Consider the following 13,205-nt stretch of genomic DNA (forward strand, 5'->3'; position numbering starts at 1 on the left):
CGATATAGGGATTCAGAAAAAGATGGAAAATACCAAATTTCCTGGTCGCAATCACAACACCGATATAAAGTAACAGGCAAGAAACACATATTTTCTTATTTACCATCTATTAACTTAATTCACGTAATCTTACTGAGAAGTGTTTTGTTTTCTTTTCACCTTCATCCTTATGAAAACTGCACTACAGACTGTTGACCAAATCATTACAGTAGCTCCATCTGTTATAATCACCGAAAGTTTTTCCCAAAAAAGGGCATTATCTCCATAATGTTTCGTAAGCAATGTCTTCGGCCGCAGTTTAATTGTCACTGATCTTAGCGTCAGCATCTCTCACAAATACAGCGGTCTGGGCAACATCCGTTACATCCAGGCTTCCTTCCAAAGCGAAAGAAAGAAAAACCAAATGTTTAGCCTCATCTTTAACATATGTTTCACATCGTTTGCCATTTATTCGACGCGCCTGCAAACTCCTCTCCGTGAAAGAGGAACTGCTTCCAGAACCGCAAGAGTCTCGGGATACCAGATTGTTGAGGCAGTAACAAAACACTCTTTAATAAATTCTCCACTGCTAAATGGACAGACTGGTTTGGCAATTATAAGAGCTATGTGATAGTACACTCTCACTGCATTATTATGGTGGATGACATTTATCTCTTCCGGTAGATGCGTTACAGGGAAGAAGTAAAATCGTGGACAAAACCGCATAGCGCTTTTTAAATAATTGTAAGATATTCAAGAAATGAAACCACATATTGGTTTACGACCAATGGTAACATTTTCAAGAAGTGACTTGTTTCTATATTAACTTTCTTCTTCATTCTCTCTTTCCTGTTTCAGCTCGACACGTTTGGCCTTCCTTTCGTCAGTATGCAAAGTGATCACGAATTTAACATGAAGGAGATCAAATTGTCACATCACGTTGTAGTTCTCCAAAGCTGATAAAATAGCATTATAAGAGAAACACTGAGGTCTGGTTTACGTTTCAATAAAAAAAGTAAGTTTCTTCCCACTGAGTACTGAAGCGTAGGGATTCGACACATTTTCGTTAGTATGACCTTAAGTCCCTTCAGCCATTTTCATCTCACTTATTTAGCCCTAGTGTGAAAGCCAGACTTCGACACTTACAACACCAATGACGCGAAGTTAACAGGCCTGTCTTACCCTGCGCGTCTGTAACAAACGGGTAGCAGTAGCAGAGAGGTGGTCTGGGAACTGCTGGTTGACAGCGCCAGCGGATAAGCAGAGTGGGCTCTCACGGGCGCCCGCGACCGCAACAGCGCATTTGCCCACCACTGGTCTACTGGAAGCCGAAGCACATCAGCAGATACCTGCTCGAGGATTCGCACCACCATCCAGCACAAAACAACGCTGTGCTACGTTCGCTGACAGCCCGAGCTCACCGGATTAGTTACGCCAACCATTTACAACAGGAACTGAACGAGCTCAAGGCAACAGAGACACACTGTGGATGCAATAACAGAGACACTACGAGCTGTGAGATGGAGCGAACACAAAACGAAGGTACAACAGAGACTCTTCCTGTAGCCCGCATATCTTGCGTGAGAGGTGTCAATGACCGCGGAGGCCAGATTCTCTGTTGCTCATCAATCTGATCTGTATTTAATATCCGGGATTTGTTGTGGATTACTAACGACACTTGAATGCTTTCCACAACGCAGGTGTCTACGAACTTCGATGTGAATGCGGTGAAGTCTAAGTTGGTTAATCGCGGAGACCCATTAGCACTCGTACACACATCAAAAAATGTTTTGCATCACCCTGGTTCCCAGAACTCCTGAAGGTAGACGTTGACTGTGGATACTGTATCACAGCCACAGTCATTTGACTGTTCAGAGATGTCACTAAACCCGCCTATTAGATGGAGAGGGTCCGATAGCAGATCAGTTCCAGTTATTCCATCACGAAGGAGGTACACGGCTCATGTTGTCTGTAGTTCACCCATGCCTAGATGGTCAATACCGCGGTTCGATCGCGTCCGCATTGTTACTTTGTGTCCGGAAGGGCTTTCAACATGGGAAGTGTCCAGGCGTCTCGGAGTCAACCAAAGCGATGTTGTTCGGACATGGGAGGAGATACAGATAGACAGGAACTGTCGATGACATGCCTCGTTCGGGCCGCCCAAGGACTGCTACCTACGGCTGCTGCCTACGGATTACGGCTCGGAGGAACCCTGACAGCAACGCCAGAATGTTGAATTTTTCTTGCAGCCACAGGACGTCATGTTACTACTCAGACTGTGCACAGTAGGCTGTATGATGCGCAATTTCACTTCCGACGTCCATGGCGAGGTCCATCTTTGCCTACCACGACACCATGCAACGCGGTACATATGGGCCCAACAACAAGCCGAACGAACCGCTCAGGATTGGCATCACGTTGTCTTCACCGACGAGTGTCACATATGCCTTCAACCAGACAATCGTCGGAGACGTGTTTGGAGGCAACCCAGTTAGGCTGAACACCTTAGACGCAATGTCTAGCGAGTGCAGCAAGGCGGAGATTCCCTGCTGTATGGGGATGGCATTATGTGGGGACGACGTACGCCGCTGATAGTCATGGAAGGACCAGAGCGACTGTACGACACGTGAATACCACCCTCTGACCAATAGTGCAACCAAATCGGCAGCATATTGCCGAGGCATTCGTCCTCATGGACGGCAATTCGCGCCTCCATCATGTACATCTGGCGAATGGCTTCTTTTAGGACAACGACATCGCTCGACTAGAGTTGCCAGCATGTTCTCCAATATGAACCCTATTGAACATGACTGAGATAGATTTAAAATGGTTGTTTATGGTGTAGGTGACCCACCAACCACTCTGAGACATCTACACCGAATCGCCGTTGAGGAGTGGGACAATCTGGACCCACAGTGCCTTTATGAATTTGTGGATAGTATACCACGACGAATACAGGCAAGCATTAATACAAGAGGAGGTGCTACTGGGCATCAGAGGTACCGGTGTGTGCAGCAATCTGGACCACCGTCTCTGAAGGTTTCACTGTACAGTGGTACAATATATAATGTGTGGTTTTCATGAGCAATAAAATGGGCCGAAATGATGTTTATATTGATTTCTATTAGAATTTTCTGTACAGGTTCCGGAACTCTTGGAACCGAGGTGATGCAAAACTTATTTTCATGTGTGTATACCGTAACTTGGACATTGCGTACGAATGGAACAGAACAGTGAGTCATCTGTAGAATGACAAGACCAAGAATGTGGCTGTCCTATCAGTTTTCAAGAACCTCGCGTGTTTTCTCGGCAGCCGTGAAAGCAGGAAAGGAAGACAAGAGTGCCAACAGAAATATATGCTCTGACAACATGAAAAGGGAGGATGGCTAAAGTTACCTACGGCCTGGCTGCCAGAGATTGCTGCCCCGCGGAACGCATGTGTTCGCCAGACAGCAGCACCACTTGACCTGGATTTAACAGTACAAACAGCGGCCGCGAGAGAACTCCTGTGCGGGCTTAAAGCCTCGTTGCAGGAAAACACTATCCATGGATACAAGCTGCCGATTTCCTGTGGCCTAACAATCACTCACCAGAGTGGCATAGGAAATAGACAGCCGATACGCTACCTTCTACCAATCACCTGCTAGAGTTGTCTTCCAATTACATAACAGGGTAGCACAGGGAATAGCGAACCGCACAGCCGACCCACACTCGCATGAAAACTACTTCATATTGTCCAGTGACATGTGCGATGTTCGTACCTACCAGATAACTGGAAATGACAGTTATATATATATATATATATATATATATATATATATATATATATATATATATATATATAGCCGGCCGGTGTGGCCGTGCGGTTCTAGGCGCTACAGTCTTGAGCCGAGCGACCGCTACGGTCGCAGGTTCGAATCCTGCCTCGGGGATGGATGTGTGTGATGTCCTTAGGTTAGTTAGGTTTAATTAATTCTAAGTTCTAGGCGACTGATGACCTCAGAAGTTTAGTCGCATAGTGCTCAGAGCCATTTGACCAATTATATATATATATATAGGAAGACATTCACTAGTGTACAGCAGTGAACTGCTCCGAAGAGAACCGCAGAACGTGGGTAGGAACGTCGGAAATGTTAGTAGCTTACAATGACACGGCTGAATACCAGAAACTGTTTTATCCAAAATTGCTCTGACTGGTCCAAAACTGCTCTGACTGTTAATACAGCGGCAACCGTATATGTGCCTCTCACGAATCTATTTTTTAAGAGTATCTTACCTGTCTCAGTCTGTCCATGAATTCATCAGGACGTGGTGAACGAAAAGAAGCCGCTACTGTTCGTATGGATTGCTGTTGTCCTAATGTTTGCACACACACATGTAAATCACCTGAAGACTTCTTCTGAATGACTAACCGTGATGCCCACTGGCTTGCATGAATGGGTTGGATATCACAATTTTCTTGCAATTTCGCCTCACACAGACAAAGTGATCTTCATGTCCACATTGAAAACTAGTTCTACATCCATTTCGATACTCTGTACATCACACTTAAATGCCTCGCATTACACCGAGGACAATCTTTCTCATCGTGCTTTGAAAGTCATTGCTTGATTTTCTCCCTAAGAATTGGAACATGCGCCGTGTGCCATGATACTGAAAGTTCTTACTCCTATTATTCTTACTGCTTGTCCGAGCTCTAAGATTAATCAAAAAATGTTCAAATTTGTGTGAAATCTTATGGGACTTAACTGCTAAGGTCATCATTCCCTAAGCTTACACACTACTTAACCTAAATTATCCTATGGACAAACACACACACCCAAGCTCGAGGGAGGACTCGAACCTCCGCCGGGACCAGCCGCACAGTCTATGACTGCAGCGCCTGAGACTGCTCGGCTAATCCCTCGCGGCTATTCTTAATCATTTGAGCACTTTTCTCTAATGAGACTGAGTCTCTACATTGCGCTATGAACAGTGGGTATACATAGAGCCTCAAAATTATGCTTTGTTGAGTCCACAATGTCTGAGGTTCCACAATAGACAAAATTTTCTTTTCTTTAATTAGGGCCTGGCAGTTTTAGAATTGATATGCGAATGCCTTCGTTTGATATATTCGGAGTCATAGTATCATGCAAAATGACTTCACTAAAGGCAGTTCCAAATGAACACCAGGCAATACCAGGCGAGATGTCTTGAGTTCTGCAACCCATTGTTTGACTGACTGAGCTGGCCGCTGCTTCAGACGAAAAAATTTAAACTCTGCAGTTGTTACGTGAATTTGACTACCAAAATGTGCATCCAACAGTTTCATAACACTTTCGTACGTGACTTTCTCATTAACAGTTTCGGCACATAATCTGGTACAGACGTGATAAATGTCGGTCCAACGGTAGAAAAAAAGTAAGCATTGCGCTTCATACCTCAGATTTTTTAGGCGGCGAAGGGTACCTCTAATTGCTCGTTGAAGAAAGACCTTTCTTCGTCTTGGGTGCGGTAAGGGCGGAGCCTTGGAGCAGCTGCTACTGGTGGTGCTACTTGCTCGATCAGTAAAGAAGTCAAATGCCTGAGAGTGAGCAGCAGGCGTTGACTCTGCTGTGCCTGAAACTGTGCAAGATCGTTTAGAGACATTTCCTGTTACGGCTCCGAAGGGGTGAAATATAGTAGAACGTAAACTAAGACAACAGAATGAAACCAGAGTAACAGCAAGAATATTGGTGTGCGTTGCCAGATTTGGTGTAGCGCCACACAGTTCTTACGTCGTCCCTGTTGGACTGTTTTTTCAGAAAACTGCGATTGTTTTGGCAATGCAAGTTCAATAAAACAATTTTTCCGTGTCAGTTACTTTTCATTTTCTCCCACAAGGCGTTTCGAGAGGCTATACTCTCATCTTCAGGTAGAAAACACCGATATCTAGTGACATGTAGATCAGCTGGATGCAGCAAATTGATTGTTGTGGTTTCATTTTGCTACAAAAAGTACACCAGGCACTTTTTATAGTCATATGGCACTCGCCATGACAAACTGCAGAGTTCTGTACACCAGATCTGATTGTAAGTAACTCCGTCACCATTTCAGTTGTATAAGCTCAGTGCCATACGACAATAACGAGTCCCTCTTATACTTTTTGTAGCAAAATGGAAAATAACAAACAACTAGCTGCATCCAGCTGGTACCCATGTAACTAAATATCGCTGTTTTCCACCTCAAGATGAGAGTACAAACTTTTGAAAAGCGTCATGGGAGAAATTGAAAAGTGACTGACACATACAAATCGTTTTATTTGAACTTTTACACAGTTCATCGCAGAACAAGACAATGTCATGGCATTCACCAGCAGCTTACACTTTCCGGTCACATGACTCCAAATTCAACAGTTTGTGTTGGCTGTGCATGAATCAGTAGTTCTCTTATCTGGCTGCTTCTAGTCTCCGACCAATGATATGGGATGACACAGAATTCTCGGCGGATATTACTTGCTCTTGGATGGCAGGTGCAGATGTGAAGAAGCTACGATAAGAAACTTCCTGGCAGATTAAAACCGTGTGCCCGACCGAGACTCGAACTCGGGACCTTTGCCTTTCGCGGGCAAGTGCTCTACCAACTGAGCTACCGAAGCACGACTCACGTCCGGTACTCACAGCTTTACTTCTGCCAGTACCTCGTCTCCTACCTTCCAAACTTTACAGAAGCTCTCCTGCGAACCTTGCAGAACTAGCACTCCTGAAAGAAAGGATATTGCGGAGACATGGCTTAGCCACAGCCTGGGGGATGTTTCCAGAATGAGATTTTCACTCTGCAGCGGAGTGTGCGCTGATATGAAACTTCCTGGCAGATTAAAACCGTGTGCCCGACCGAGACTCGAACTCGGGACCTTTGCCTTTCGCGGGCAAGTGCTCTACCAACTGAGCTACCGAAGCACGACTCACGTCCGGTACTCACAGCTTTACTTCTGCCAGTACCTCGTCTCCTACCTTCCAAACTTTACAGAAGCTCTCCTGCGAACCTTGCAGAACTAGCACTCCTGAAAGAAAGGATATTGCGGAGACATGGCTTAGCCACAGCCTGGGGGATGTTTCCAGAATGAGATTTTCACTCTGCAGCGGAGTGTGCGCTGATATGAAACTTCCTGGCAGAAGTAAAGCTGTGAGTACCGGACGTGAGTCGTGCTTCGGTAGCTCAGTTGGTAGAGCACTTGCCCGCGAAAGGCAAAGGTCCCGAGTTCGAGTCTCGGTCGGGCACACGGTTTTAATCTGCCAGGAAGTTTCATATCAGCGCACACTCCGCTGCAGAGTGAAAATCTCATTCTGGAAACATCCCCCAGGCTGTGGCTAAGCCATGTCTCCGCAATATCCTTTCTTTCAGGAGTGCTAGTTCTGCAAGGTTCGCAGGAGAGCTTCTGTAAAGTTTGGAAGGTAGGAGACGAGGTACTGGCAGAAGTAAAGCTGTGAGTACCGGACGTGAGTCGTGCTTCGGTAGCTCAGTTGGTAGAGCACTTGCCCGCGAAAGGCAAAGGTCCCGAGTTCGAGTCTCGGTCGGGCACACGGTTTTAATCTGCCAGGAAGTTTCATATCAGCGCACACTCCGCTGCAGAGTGAAAATCTCATTCTGGAAACATCCCCCAGGCTGTGGCTAAGCCATGTCTCCGCAATATCCTTTCTTTCAGGAGTGCTAGTTCTGCAAGGTTCGCAGGAGAGCTTCTGTAAAGTTTGGAAGGTAGGAGACGAGGTACTGGCAGAAGTAAAGCTGTGAGTACCGGACGTGAGTCGTGCTTCGGTAGCTCAGTTGGTAGAGCACTTGCCCGCGAAAGGCAAAGGTCCCGAGTTCGAGTCTCGGTCGGGCACACGGTTTTAATCTGCCAGGAAGTTTCATATCAGCGCACACTCCGCTGCAGAGTGAAAATCTCATTCTGGAAACATCCCCCAGGCTGTGGCTAAGCCATGTCTCCGCAATATCCTTTCTTTCAGGAGTGCTAGTTCTGCAAGGTTCGCAGGAGAGCTTCTGTAAAGTTTGGAAGGTAGGAGACGAGGTACTGGCAGAAGTAAAGCTGTGAGTACCGGACGTGAGTCGTGCTTCGGTAGCTCAGTTGGTAGAGCACTTGCCCGCGAAAGGCAAAGGTCCCGAGTTCGAGTCTCGGTCGGGCACACGGTTTTAATCTGCCAGGAAGTTTCATATCAGCGCACACTCCGCTGCAGAGTGAAAATCTCATTCTGGAAGCTACGATAAGCTTGGTGCACAATATGGCGATTCTCCCTTTTGGAGGTCAGACATCGACTACCACATCCTAGTACGTCTGCCCTCATGTTCCCATGTAGTCCACAACGGAGTCAGTGCCACGTCCGAACTGCGCACATATTTGGATACTGCACTATTCGACTACCCCCGAAATGAAGACCCACATTAATCATCCTTTCGAACTTCGGTAGTTGCTGATAACATTGTCTTGCACGAGTCCGCAGAATGTCCATATCCTTAACAGGTATCATTCAACATCTGACGCTATTCACGTGTCTTACTTAGCCTGTCAGGTTTTCCTGACAACATGACAACACTAAACACTTGGAGCAATAACGTAATGCAGTGGCCATTGTACGTGGCACATAGAACTGTAAGTTTAATCAGTTACACACCTGCTAGTAGTGTGTAAGTGTACGAAGTGACACCGACATAAGACCTCGTCTCCTGGATGCTTCACTTTTTAGTCGGTCGGTGTTAATTTATGTTCAACATTACAAGCTAATGACTCCTACACACACTGCGTCACACATAAAAGGGTTCGCCGTATTGGTGATTTTGTGGTGATTCTAGCTGTTCCCTACTATGCATTGTCGTACCTCAATCTGATTAAATGGAAGAGAGAGGAAATAGAGGGTAGACGTTTGTAATATGTATAGGAACTGGATATACGTCTTAACTCCTTCTCTTCACTGTCTCTATCCACCTCCTCCTCTCCCACTGTCCAGCTCCTCCTCCTCTCTGCCCGTCTTCACCTTAACCCCCCCCCCTCCCTCTCGCCATCTCCATTGTGCTCTTGCCGCTTTCTCACCCCTTCTCACTGCCTATCATCTCTTCCTGTCTTTTCTCTATCCACCTCCTCTTCCCCGCTCTCTCTATCTACCCTACTCCCTCTCTGCTTTTTCTCTTTCCATCTCCTATCACTTCTCTCTGCATCTCTTCCTGCCCTCTCTCTCTTCGATTCTCTCTCTTTCGGCTGTCTACGTCCATTTCCGAACAACCCTTCTACCCATCTTCTCCCATCCCCATGAACTTGATACTTGCTTGTCGTTGTTGCAAATGCAGGGTCTGTAGTAGGATTCTAATCATAATCCGATAAGTCACAAAAAATTTTACTGTTTGCTAGGAATGTTTCACTATTATATGTATTCAAAAATACATAACCTTTATGTTTCAAAACGTTTGTTAGAGTACCGCGTAAAAGTTAGAAATAAATTGGTAGAGGATTGTTTGAGATTTTTGCTAACAACGTTTCTTCTTACCATATTACATAATATTTATGTATTACATACCACGTGTCCTTTCTAAGAGTCGCCAAATGCATTTTCTCTATTATTTCGGCAGATATTTACAATTTCGATTTTGCATTGTGTGGCTGGAGTCAGCTCAAACAATAGAGTCTCTGATGAGATGACGAGTGTCAACGGAAAGCGCTGGTTTCGAAGCTCTCGACCGAGCGACGTGGAGCAATAGTTACCACAATGGACTCTCATTTCGGAAGGTCGGCGGTTCAAACCCGCGTCAGGCCATCGTGACGAAGGTTTTCAGTGATTTCCCTAAGTTGCTTCAGTTAAAATGCCGGTATGGTTCCTTTGAAAGAGCACTGCCTATTTTCTTCCCCATCCATCCGTAGTCCGAACTTCTCCGTCTTTACTGATCTAGTTGCCGACGGGACGTTAAACACTGATTTTCTCCTCCTCTAGAGGTAATTGGTGAAGAGATTTCGGAGATTTAAGCTTTATAACAAACCAAGATTTACGTTTTTATATAGATTTACCCTATAATTAGTACATATATATTTATATTCTACATGTGGGACTTGAAATGGTACTTGAATTACGTAACCATTACGGCACCTCATCTGAGCCTCTCGATACTACTGTTTTTCTGTTAACTACTTAACGTATTTTTGAGACAACGTTCAGATTTGATTTCATTTGTCATACATCGATATGTTTATATTGCAATGATATTATTCTTATGTGTATTCTTTCTTTTGTCACTATGATCTTTGACGTACTTGTAACTCTGATTCTTGGGGGCGTAAGCGATTATTAGTTAGTTGTTAAAGAGTTAGTTATTGAGTTGTTAGAGAGTCGAACCTTGAAATAGTCAAGTGTTGGACGTCATGTTGGTAAGACGCAATACGTAGTCCGCTTATAAAATGTGAACTTTAACAGTGACTATGAGAGAGATGCTTTCAACAAAAGTGTAATCTTCAAGGATGGTTTGTGAAGCGCATCTACATAACCTTTGAATATAGCAGAATAAAATCTAGGCCTTTTTGCATCCGAACTTGGAATCAAAACCACCTAGATTTTCAACGATTGAGCCACGATTTTACGACGAGACCAGCATGGGAAACACAAAAAGATGAGTGCCTAGTTTTTTCATTATTACATGAAATGACTTTATTAACTGTGCTCTAATCACACCTGCCACATAATATGAATGTTGTTGCCAGAAAATGCAGTATTTAGCAGCGTGAGCAACACCACAATCGTTATTAAAATTTTGACCTTTGTTGTGGTAGGGTTGTTAGAATCTCCAGCAGTTGTATAAAAACACGCACATGTTCAAAAGTAACGTTGCGTCAAAATTTCGAAGCAATCGATGAAAATTTTTCGGAGAATTAAGGTTTTCAACAAACCAATTTTTACGTATTTATTTGCATAGACGTACACACGTTAGGATTGCCAGGTTTTTCTAAACCAATGTTGGGATTTTTCGTCGAACATGGAACTTTTAAACTGAACAAAATCGGAATCCTTAACGTATGTTTTTAACATCAGTTTCCCCTCAGTGAGACACAATAATCTATGAGAGGCATAAAATACAGTGAGGGATATAGTAAATCATTCTTACCTTTCTAAATGGTTCAAATGGCTCTGAGCGCTATGGGACTTAACATCTGAGGTGATCAGTCCCCTAGAACTACATAAACCTAACTAACCTAAAGACATCTCACACATCCATGCCCGAGGTGGGATTCGAACTTGCGACCGTAACAGTCGCGCGGTTCCAGACTGAAGCACCTAGAACCGCTCGGCGTCTGCGGCCGGCTTACCTTCCTAAAGACGTGAGTTAACCTTACACCATTCGTCATTACATTTGGGTTGTAATTTCACTTATTTCTTCTTCTTTGTCAACGACACTTCATCGGTTTTAGTGACGGCGAATCTAGTATTGTAGAAATGCTTGACCATCAATACCAGTAACCAGCTGATTAGATCGATTTCTGAGTCGCTACTGTGTTCGATGCAACTGCACGTACTGCCCCAACATTCATCACCACCGTGCCGGTTGAACAAACCACAGGCGTTTCTGCAAGCTGAAGTGGGAGGTGAAAATCGATTAAATGATGTTGGCAATCGAGACTGAAATTGTCATATGAATTGATATTTTTAATAAAGATGTAATTGCAACAATTACGTCCACTTATCACAACGAAGGGAAACAATTGAAATAGGAAATAGAGTGAAGTACAACACACAGTAACAAAGCTGACAACAATCGCTCCCTTACTCAGTGCTGTCAGCTATGTTGGTAACGGTGGTTGCAACCAAAAACAAATGACTGCCGGCTGAAACCAAAATCAAATGACTGTGACTGGAGCTAATGGTGTTCCACCGCCTGAGGATTTTTTTTTTTGTCCGATATTGGCATTTGGTCATAGAGCTGGGAGCTTATCGTCCAATTCAAGTTGAGACTGAATGGCTGTTGAGTCCAAGCCTTTTAGGACTAAGAGCAGCATTTCCAAGTCCTGTTACATTTAAAAGCGTGCCTTTTAACTAGCATAACGAACTGTATTGTGTGAAATATTAGCCGTTCTGGTGCAATCGGTATTCTTATGTACCTCGACAGGGTTTCATCGTGAGTCGGATTTTGAACAGAAAAATCAGAATAATCCCGCCCGGGTCGCGGTAACTTGGCAATCCTGCCACCAGGACCTCGCGTGTGGGAGACACTGTTTTGCAGCACACTTTTTGCAGGCCGCGTGCGAGGGAAGCTGTGACCGGCGACACCCTCAGAACGCCAGTGGCCGCGCGCCGCCGTATTTCACTGGCGCTGACACATCGGCGCCTCGCGCCCGTAACTCACGGCCCAGGCGTGAGCTACGGCGCGTCACGTCTGCTGCACGGAGATACACATCTGCTGCCACCCTACCCCCCATCCCCTGCCAGGACACAGCTTCGTTCGGCTAAAGAACTGCCTGCTCCGTTTCCGCTTCCGCCGGACACGCATTACTTGTTGCGCTCTGCCTCTTTGTCTGCACTACACGTCGTAATTTGAGGTAAAAGCTGAACAGATTTACTGCAAAGCAGACAAATGAAGTGATCTAAGAGGGTCATGGGACTGTCAGGCTAGAGACTGCAACGGCTCTTTGTGGTGTTACACTGAGGTGACAAAGGTCACAGGACACCTACTAATGTCGTGTCGGACCTACTTCTGCCAGACGTAATGCTACAAACAGGGTGACGCACGAAATGTGTTACCATTTTGGTTTTGAATATAAACATTATTGTCAATACAATCTGAAAGGAACATATACTACAATAAAGAGCCGTCCATGGAGATTTCTTCTAACTCATCACATGCTCAATTTGTCCACCATTTCGTTTCCTAACATCCTTAAAACAAACACTGAAGTTAGTGATCAGCCTACGGCACATGTCTTCCGTAATTTCACTGCAAGCTTGAAGAATAAGTCTTCTGAGCTCCATTAAATCAGGCGGACGTTTCGGGAAAATTTATTTCGTGCAGGTACCCCCAAAGAAGAAAGTCACATGGATTGAGATCTGGACTATTGGGGGGCCAATTTTGTCCGTCATTGAAGCGATCTTGAAACCTGAGTGAAATGATCCGCATGTCGAAATGCTCGTGTAAAATCTCCATCGCAGTGTTTGCAGTATGTGGCCTTGCTCAATCTTGCATGAACCACTGCATGTTGAAGGGCAAGGCAGTATCAAGAAGCTGTGGAATGAAGCTATTGC

This window comes from Schistocerca cancellata, chromosome 3, assembly GCF_023864275.1.
Source record: "Schistocerca cancellata isolate TAMUIC-IGC-003103 chromosome 3, iqSchCanc2.1, whole genome shotgun sequence".
In the NCBI taxonomy this organism is placed as follows: Eukaryota; Metazoa; Arthropoda; class Insecta; order Orthoptera; family Acrididae; genus Schistocerca; species Schistocerca cancellata.